The 9,956-nt window shown below is 42.3% G+C and overlaps 1 long non-coding RNA gene across 1 annotated transcript in view; it reads left to right on the top strand.

The window, feature by feature from the left end:
* Positions 1 to 9,956, top strand: part of LOC106806049 — an 18,477-nt gene that overhangs the window by 1,121 nt on the left and 7,400 nt on the right. The gene's annotated exons all lie outside the window — the stretch shown is intronic.

Below are 9,956 nucleotides of genomic sequence, written 5' to 3'. Positions count from 1 at the left end.
AGAGGCGAGAACTGTGGAGAAGGAGGAAGCCACACACAGCTTTCTTCCCCCTCCTTCCTCCACCAGCTTCTCCTTCTCCCCTCCTCCACCAGCTTCTCCATCCTTCCTTCTCCACCACCTCTCTCTTTCTCGCCCCTCTTCCTTCTCACAGCTTCTCCCCTTCCTCCACAACCTTCTCTTCTCCCCTCCCTTACTCCACCAGCCCCTCCCCTCTTCACCTCCGTCCACCAGCTTCTCCCCCTCCTCCTCCACCACTTCCTCCATCTTCCTTATCCACACCCTTCTCTCTTACTCCCCTTCTTCCTCCACCAGCTTCTCCCCCTCTCCACTCCCTTTCTCCCCCCCCCTCCACCAGCTCCCTTCTCCCCCTCAGCATCCCTTTCTCCCTTCTCCCCCTCACTCCTCACCAGCTCCCTTCTCCCCTTCTCCCTCTCCCTCTCTCTCACCAAGCTCCTTCTCCCCGTTCCTCTCCTCATCCTTCCTTTTTCCACAAGCTTCTCCCCCTTCTTCTCCACCAGCTTCTCCCCTCCTCCACGCTAGCCCTTCTCCCTTCTAAAACTCCTCCTTCTCACCACGCTTCTCCCATCCCTTCTCCATCACCTTTCTCCTCTCCCCTTCCTCCTTCTCCACCACCTTCTCCCTTCTCCTTCTCCTTCCACCATCCCCCTTCTCTTCTCCCCTTCGATCCTCCGTCTTTATCCATATTGAGTCGGTGCATACGGCTCCGTCGTATAGCCATATTGAACTTATCACACTGCCGCTCGGCGTATATCACTCTCCCTACACACTAGCCTTGGCACTGCACGGCTACATTACTACATAGTAACATCCGCATATGAATCATTGGTTAGATTTTGCTACCTTGAATGAGAGCATTGATACAGCTTATTCGCCATAAAAATATTATCTATTACATTATTATTATAATATACATATTACATATATATATTAACCATGGTTATCCATATTATTTCTATGTATCAAACAGACGCGGAGCGGGTTTTGCTTCCTAAAATGGCGGACGTGGCGCTCCATTGCGTACTACACGTCATTGCACGTGATTTCGCATGAGTGGTTTATCTTGTTCACTCTACGATCTTTGGTGTACAGTTAGTGACAGGTTAACTGTGCATTGTCAGGTTAACTTGTGTACTGTCTTCAGTGGATGCGTGGTACGGTAAAAATACACGCGCCGAATGTCCTGGTCGAACGGGAATTCTTGACGATCGATTCCGGCGCTGGCAAACTTTTATTGTGGTGGAATTTAAACGTGGCGCAACGATTCAAACAGGGGGGAGTTTTCCCAAACGGGGCGCAATGATTCAAATAGGGGGGAGTTTTCTCAAACGGGGCGCGCGCGCCCCGTTTGCGCAACGTGCTGCATTTTGGAACTGATGCCTTGATCACACGCCCAAAGGTCCAAAATTTCAAGCAGGGGTGAGGGCTATACCTATCTTGAGGGAAAATCCCACGAATTGTCAAGAATAGTCACGAATTCAATTTTAATCGTACCTGATTCGTATATGCATTCGGCATATACTTAACTGATTCGTAACTGACTCCTAACGTTCGTGCAGTATTTAATTTGTAATCGATTCTTGTAAATCGTAGTGAATTCTTGACAATATTTGAGCGATTCGAGCCAAATCCCACGAATATTCGTAACTCTATCGTACCTGTATCGTAACAGAATCGTAGAGCGTCACGATTTGGACAAGAAATTTGCAAAATTCCACGAATCCTCACGAATCCTAAAATTTATCAATTCGTGGCGATTCGTAGGATTCGGGGTCTGTGTGGAATAGTAGCATTAAATACACGGCCGGTGCAGCTCTGGGTGAGCGCGAGGCGCTTGGCAACCGTTCACAGGCAAATTACATCAGCAACTGTACCGACTGTTTCCAGTCAACGTTACGTCAAACGCGCGCCGCCTATCTAGCTTTCTACAGCGATAAACAATACAAAGGAAAGGTGAACAATCAAATGTCTTTTTTTTGAATTATGAATAACACGAATGGATTGAAATATTTAATTTAATTATCTCAAAATAAACCTTCATTTCAGTGCAATATTGAAATTAACTTGAATTCTTCATAACCTCTGAATAGTGGGTGACCCAACGGGTCACGGGTGGTCTACTGGCTTTTTAAATATTCATGGGACCTTGAGATGAAGTTCAGATAATCCGAAATTCGGATAATTGATGTTCGGATAACCGAGGTTTGACTGTACGCACCAGGGAGGCTGCACACGAGTGGTAAGGGACAGTAGCCTCTAGGATTTTACTGCATACGACTGTACTTACTGTATAACAAATCGTCTATACCCACACGTATATGTTACCAGATACCTAATTTAATTGTTATAATTATTTACACATCAACGCTACGAAATTTGAACGGCGCCATGACACCCGCGACCGTGCTGCCACTCCGAAAAAGTTGCGTATTTGACAATTTATTTTGCAGGTTACAGACCGAGGGCTAATCACAAAAGTGCAATTATATTTATACCTAAATGCTATTTAACTGAAACGATAGTCTAATTTTAGGCTATTATTTTGGAATTTAATCCATATTATAGACGGTAAACTATATGTCGTTTATAAGAATTACAATTCTTTTGCTTTTTAAATGAATAAATTAGAGAAACAACCCAGGTCTGTAGCCCTTGCTGGAAAAGTAGTTTTGCGCAACTTATCAGATTGGCGCTTTTGAGTGGCCGCCACCGTCGTAGTAATCAACTGTATCGTTAGTTTAAAAGCATTTCTTTAATAATATTTCTAATGGTGATTAAACCATGGAAACTTTTAGCTAGGTAATTATACTAAATTAGACTGAAAATAACCGTAGAAAATTACATCAGCAACTGTACCGACTGTTTCCAGTCAACGTTACGTGAAACGCGTCAGCTAAAACTAATCAATAAACGTGTCAGCTTTGCCTAATAATAGAGATTAGTTGCTTATTATAGATTGCTGGTGGATGGTGGCATAGGCAGTGGCAAAGTTGGCTCGAATACATAAGAATGCTTCTTTGTCACTACAACGTTTCATTGGTTCTTGCTTGAATGGTGAAGAACCTAGCGGTGACCAAACATAGCTCTACTTACATCATCTTGGGGAAAGGGCGCAGCGATCACCAAAACCGAGCCACTACGACGCTTATTTGACCTTTACCTTGATCTTGATCCATATTTTCTTCCGCTCTTTAACTCGCGCCCTAATTTTGAGCTAGCGCTTAACCAAACTTGTATACTTACACATCTTCGGGAGAAGGTGTGTCCGCGTACACAAAACCAGGTCACTGCGACCTGTTATTTGACCTTGATCATATTTCCTATCGCTCTATAACTCGACGCCCCGATAATTGACCTAGTGCGCGAGCAAACTTCGTGATACCTTTACACCATCTTGTGGGAGAAGGTGTGTCGCGTACCAAAACCCCTATGGCAACCAATTTTAACATACTTGCACATCTCAGGCAGATGAGTTGTGTAACAAACCTTTGTCTTTGTGACTTATTTAACTTTACCTACCTTCTACGTCCTTACAGAGATATTTCATTCATACTAGATCACGGGGGATACATGTAGTTGGCGACAACTGCCCTTAATAGTTATATATATGTAAAATTAAATATATACTATTTCATCGTGTTTATTAGTGATGTCACGATCATCGATTATACTTGATCATCGGTTGAACAGTGGCTCGAACCAAGCACAATTGGTTATCAAAATCCATAATCGATTTCATCGAAAAAAAAAGAAAAAAAAATCGAAATGAGTGTAAAACTTGAACAAGAAAACTTGGAAAAGTGATGAGAATCAGAGATATCATCGCTACTATACAAGTTATCCTTTAATAACATACATGTATTATACACACAGTAGTAAACAGTGCAAAACAAACAGTAAACAGGGCTAAACAAGCACATACATGCACAAACGTACATGCACACGCAGGCATTCAACACCCCGAGTAACCGATTGTAACCGATCATCGGTTACTTGGGTTCAACCGATGATCGATTACGAAATTACAACCGATTGACAACACTAGTGTTTATTATATTATTAACTATTAGATATTTAACATGATGCTTTGTAGAAGACACCATGGAGATCGAGGAGTCCCAGTCCGGGAGGGTTTGCGAGGAACTGTGCTTAATCGATGGTATATACCAAGATACCGAGGAAGAGTCCGATGCCACCAATGATGCGGCCCCACCACTTCTACTCTGCGAAAAGCGCTTACAGTCAGTATATACAGTTTTCATAGCTCTGATCTATTGTTTTGTTAAAAGTTATTAAGTGTGATTTTGTATAATATTGTATGTATATAGTATAGAAATTTGGCAGTTAAGTATTATTTTGCAACTATGGTAATTTAGTATTTACCAGCTAATTATTTATATGTGGAATTTAATTTATGTGAATTTATAGTAATTATTAACAGTTATTTTTGTCTGCGGTGGTGGAATGGCATTTATGAGCGACGAATGGAGGGCGTGCCACCAGCTAGGAAACATCAATGCTGGGCATGCCCACCAAACGGTCAACCATAACTGCAATTTCATCGACCCTGTTCCTGGCGCCCACACACAAACCGTGGAAAATATGTGGTCGCAAGCAAAACGCGTAGCATAGCATTTCCTACATAGCATAAACAAATTGTGAATTAGCAGCTTACATTGCACAACAATGACAAACACAATATATCTATATTGCATCAATGGAGAAATTCTATGTGCCTTCTAGGAATGTATAAAAAAATTCTTCTAATAATTTGCTGTAACATTTATTGTTCTCTAGGTCGCCAAAAACATCAGTGATGTCGCAACTCACAGATTCTCCCGAGGTTATGTGGCGCATAAAGTTCGGTGGTGGGATTGATGCATTCCACCACATGTGTGATTGCATTCGCCAATGCTTTCCAGTGTAAGGTGTGTATATTCTACTGTAGCATATATTGATATCTATCAGCGCGGTCGCGAGTGTCATGGCGCCGTTCAAATTTCGTAGCGTTGATGTGTAATTAATTATAACAATTAAATTAGGTATCTGGTAACAAATACGTGTGGGTATAGACAATTTGTTATACAGTAAGTACAGTTGTATGCAGTAAAATCCTAGAGTACACTAATCCCTTTAATGCCTCTACAGGGTCGCCAACCATTCCGCATTCTGCGGAATCATTACGATTTCTAGGCTTAATTTCCGCACTTCGCAGCGGCAAGGTTATATTCCTCATTTCAGTTGCACTGTGCAAAATTTGCACGGATTGTTTGCATTGTTCGCTTGGACACATTGTTTTTTTTTTCAGCCGGTGCCTGGCACTGGCCAATCGCTGGTGCAGTAGAGATGCAGCAAGTTTATTAATAGCCGTCACTGCGCGAGTCGTTTACCTTAGTTTTGCACCCCCCTACCATCGCTCAGTTTTATGTGTTTCTATGCATTTTGTATCTGGCATGTCTACGGTAAATGGAACAGCCTAGTCAGACAGCCGCTGTCTGCAAGGTGTCGCGTAGTTTGGCTCATAGGGTCTATGTCCCCCAGGGTACTGCCGGAACGTACCCTGGGTACGGTCCGGTATACCGGAACGTACCTTGGTAACTATTTGATATGGTTAGGGTTAGGATTAGGGTTACGGTTACGGTTAAGGTTAGGGTTAGGGAGTAGGCGTAGGCGACTCCCTAGATTCTTTAGTGGAGTAGACGAGGTACGGTCCGGCATATTAGATAGTACCAAGGTACGTTCCGGTATACCGGACCGTACCCAGGGTACGTTCCGGCAGTACCCCGGGGGACATAGACCCTCTCAGCCGTAGTTTGTCTGCTAATCAGATTAACACGTGGGGAGAATGGCATCCAATTGCCATTGCCATCCAAAAAACCCGACTTTTACAGAAATTCAGGAACGAATATACACAGATGTGGCCTGTACTTGTGAAGTCAAAACTCAGTGTTAATCATGGCTATTGCATCATGGTATGCAAGACAGACTTTCATGTGGGGCACGGAGGAAGGAGTGACTGCCAGAGGCATATAGTCTCCCAACAGCATAAGTGCTATGCGGGTGCAGTGGAATCTACACCCAATATATCAAGCTTCTTTGCAGCAGATAGAGAATTGTCTGTCTTGACGCAGAAGTGAGATTTAATTGAACACAATGTGCCTTTGAGGGCGGCAGACCATGCAAATGAACTCTTCAAGAAAATGTTTCCAGACTCACAAATAGTCAAAAATTATGGTTGCAAACGTACAAAAACACGTGAAATTGTGAGAAATTGCAATTCTTACCTGTGTTTTAAAATTAATACATGTATTATTACTATAGTAACCTATAACTGTGCACGCTCTCTGAAAAGTCATGAAAAGTGTTTTGAATCCTGACTTGTAGTAGGGTTGAGTCTAGGGTTGAGATAGTGTCATCAGACATGAGAATATGGCCCACAGTTATTCGGCGCACGGATCCATAGCTGCCAGCGCTGCATACTGTCGTAGGACGTTCCCGCGGTCGCGTGCGCCTTGCCGCGGAACTGCGCGCAAGATCGCGCAGCACTTCGGATTAACACCTCCTTTCGGCAACGCTTCTCTAGTATCCCGTCTCATCTGGACTAGTCATTACTCATTAGTTGTCGACATTAGACTACTGACTAGTACACGATATCCATTGGCAATTTCTCATAATTTCTAGTCATTTGAGTCTTTGACCTATTAGTATTACTGTTATTCGATACCTTTATATACTTTCTATACTGATATACGATTAATGTGCTTACGATAATATACTGCTTAATGTGATTTTATTATATAAAATTAAGAAAAAGCATGAATGTAATAGTTGGTTAAAATCACAGGCACTTGGAACGTCTCAATAAAAAATAAAGCAGCGGTGAAAACCATCGTTAGATCTCCGGCGCCGGAGAAACAAGTGTACGTTTTCAGCACTGTTTCTCCGGCTTTGCCGTAGAAGCAGTGCTGAAAATCATAGTTAAATTCTTCGGCAGACCGAAGTGTCCCGCCGCCGCTGTATTAGGCGGGAAGACGGCCACGTGGTCTACCCAGCCATGTATCAGGATCAAGAGTACATAATAGGAGATCTCCTAGTATGTACTCTTGATCAGGATGTATCTAACCCTAACCCTATAACCCTAATTCCCATAGGCATAGTCTGCTTTTTGCCGGAGAAGATAGTTTGATTTCTTGGCTTAGTTGTCCGGCTTGCCGGGGAAATAATCACTTCGGAAAAAAAAGGTAAATAAACACAAAATGTATACTCCAAAGTCTACTACCAATACTACCAAACTCCAAAGTCTTAATGTTTCTCTACTCTATTTCGCCTATTATTGCCGATAATCACGTGTAAATGCCGGCCAAATGGTCATCTGCAACACACGAGTACACCGCACGCACGCCCTGTGCACAAACAACATGAATAAGAGTTTTTATTATTTTATTTTCTTATTCTTTTTTTTTATTTTTTTTTTTTTTTTAATTCTCTCTTATTCATGTTGTTTGTGCACAGGGCATGCATGCGGTGTACTTGTGTGTTGCAGATGAGCATTTGACCGGCATTTACAGGTGATTATATCGGCAATAATAGGCGAAATAGAGTAGAGAAACATTAAGACTTTGGTAGTAAATACATTTTGTGTTTATTTACCTTCTTTTTTTTATTGAGACGTTCCGATTGCCTGTGGTTAAAATGGTTGGTTAATAACATTTCAATATTTTGGGAATCGAATCGAGAGGCGGTGTTTGTTTGGTCGAATCCACTGATCTCGATCCACTGGATCGAACTCTAAGGGCGTGTTTGTTTGGTCGGATCCACGGATCTCGATCCACTGGATCGAACCCTAACCCAAACAAATGCAAACTCACTTTCAACGGTTCGCGTTTCGCTGTGACCTATCACGGGATGGTTCATAACAAAGAACAAGCTGTGATTGGCTGAGGCGCAGGCTGCCATATTGGATCCCTGTCGAATCCACCTCGCTAGCAGGGTCGGGTTCGGTGGATCGAGATCCGTGGATCCGACCAAACAAACAGTCGGATCCACGGATCCAGTGGATCGAGATCTGTGGATCCGACCAAGCAAACACCCCCAAACACGCTCTTTGAAGCGGCTAAACAGAGGAATTGCTCTGACTTGTGATTGGAAGCTAAAAATAGAGTTTGTGAGGCTTGTGCTGCTTTGCCAAGCTTCATGACACCTATACACTTTATGATCCTCTCGAGGGTGATCTCTTCAGAAGGACCTTTGATGGGGGGTTCCTCCGACAGGAGGTCGTGATCCCAGTCAAACTCTTCGTTGGATAGGCGCTCGTAGTGCTTTTTCCAAGCCTGCTTCTTCGCCTCCCCATCCAGGGACAACTCGCCAGCGTCGTTACGCACGCACTTCTCACCCACGACATCCTGATTGTCCCGCCGCAATGCCCACCTGTACATTGCAAAAAATGGACATGCAAAAAATATAGTCAACTTTGATTCAAAATTGTCTTCAAACTACTGGAAGTAGAAAATCAATGCTTATGCCAAATACAAGACCATATCCAACTAAAATACACAGAATTAAAAGTTAAAAAAGAAGATTGTCAATTTTTCCAGTAATATACATAAATATAGTGTGACTGACGATGGGACTGATTTGTCGACTTACAATAAACAGTCCGCAAGCCAACACCTTGCATATATCTATACTGTCAGGTTGGCTCAGTAGGGTAAGATATATAAGAGTTCTAAATGATATGGAGTTTTCATGTACCACAAATATTAATTGAATTGTCAACAAATTGTAAAAATTGTCTAAAAATTTTTTTTGTCCATGTCCACCTACTATTCATTGGGCGATCAGCTCTGCAGCTGATTGTGACGTCTTTCGACACAAGGAAAAAAACCGGCATATGTGAGGCTCGGAAGGGGCGATGAAGAGAAAAAAGAAAAGAGGAGGGGGAGGGGAAGGTGAGTACCCAGTAGCTACTTCCCTACCACCTTAGACTAGGTTTTGTTATCATCTGAAGTGATTTTACTGTGTGTCATATATGTGACAGACTTGATGGTAAAATCCCCCACGAGAATTCTATTTTTATCTTTCAATCCACCAGGTCGGAGCAATCCTCTCTTTTAGCTGCAATTCCACTCGTAACGCGAATCTACAATATTCAGGCATTATATGTTTTGTCTTAGTTTTAACCTGCCATGCTTAGTCCAACAGCTGAACTGATGAACTAATACCCTTATTAGTTCTGCTTGATTACCCTTGGCTTTTTTTGGTAAAACACTAGATTCAGAGAAATCCCGTTACGTCGCGCGGATCGGAGTCGTGACCTAGAAAGTTGTCTGGTAACGGTAATTAACGGCAGTAAAATAGGGTCTTATTTTACCTCAAACTTTCAGAGGGAGTTGCGCATTCTCTGAAATCTATAATAGCGAGGGCAACATGTTTCCATGAAATTTGTTAGTCTCATGTGCTTGAGTAGACTTTATGGTGGCTATAAAATTTGGCTCATAATATTCATGAATATCTGCAGGGCAGTGTTTTTTCTAAAAAGAACAGCCGTAACGGAATACAAATGTAACGGAATTACGCCTTCTGACAATTCTCCAAAAAATGAGCCACATTGCAATATCAAGTGGCTGAAATGCGACATTGTAAACCACTTATACCTATGTTTTCTGCGCTCTTACATGAACCTATAATAAGCTCACATAATGTGTTGGATAAACTAACCACATATTCAGCGATATTCTGCAATAAAAAACTACTTCTCTTATCTTCTCTTTCTGATATACACTAAGTCAATCCATGATATTCCATTATCTCTCTCCTCTCTCATCCTCTCAATTCGTGCTCTCTAGTAGTCTGCTTTCTTACTTACATGGAAGGTGTCTTCATCAATCTTTGCTCGCTCACCGTTCTCTCTCTCTCTTCCTTTTTCTCTCTCTCGTCAT

This window comes from Priapulus caudatus, unplaced genomic scaffold (genome assembly GCF_000485595.1).
Source record: "Priapulus caudatus unplaced genomic scaffold, Priapulus_caudatus-5.0.1 Scaffold7, whole genome shotgun sequence".
NCBI classification, from domain to species: domain Eukaryota; kingdom Metazoa; phylum Priapulida; class Priapulimorpha; order Priapulimorphida; family Priapulidae; genus Priapulus; species Priapulus caudatus.
The sequence above is the reverse complement of the archived record's forward strand: the minus strand, read 5'-3'. Positions and strand labels throughout refer to the sequence as shown.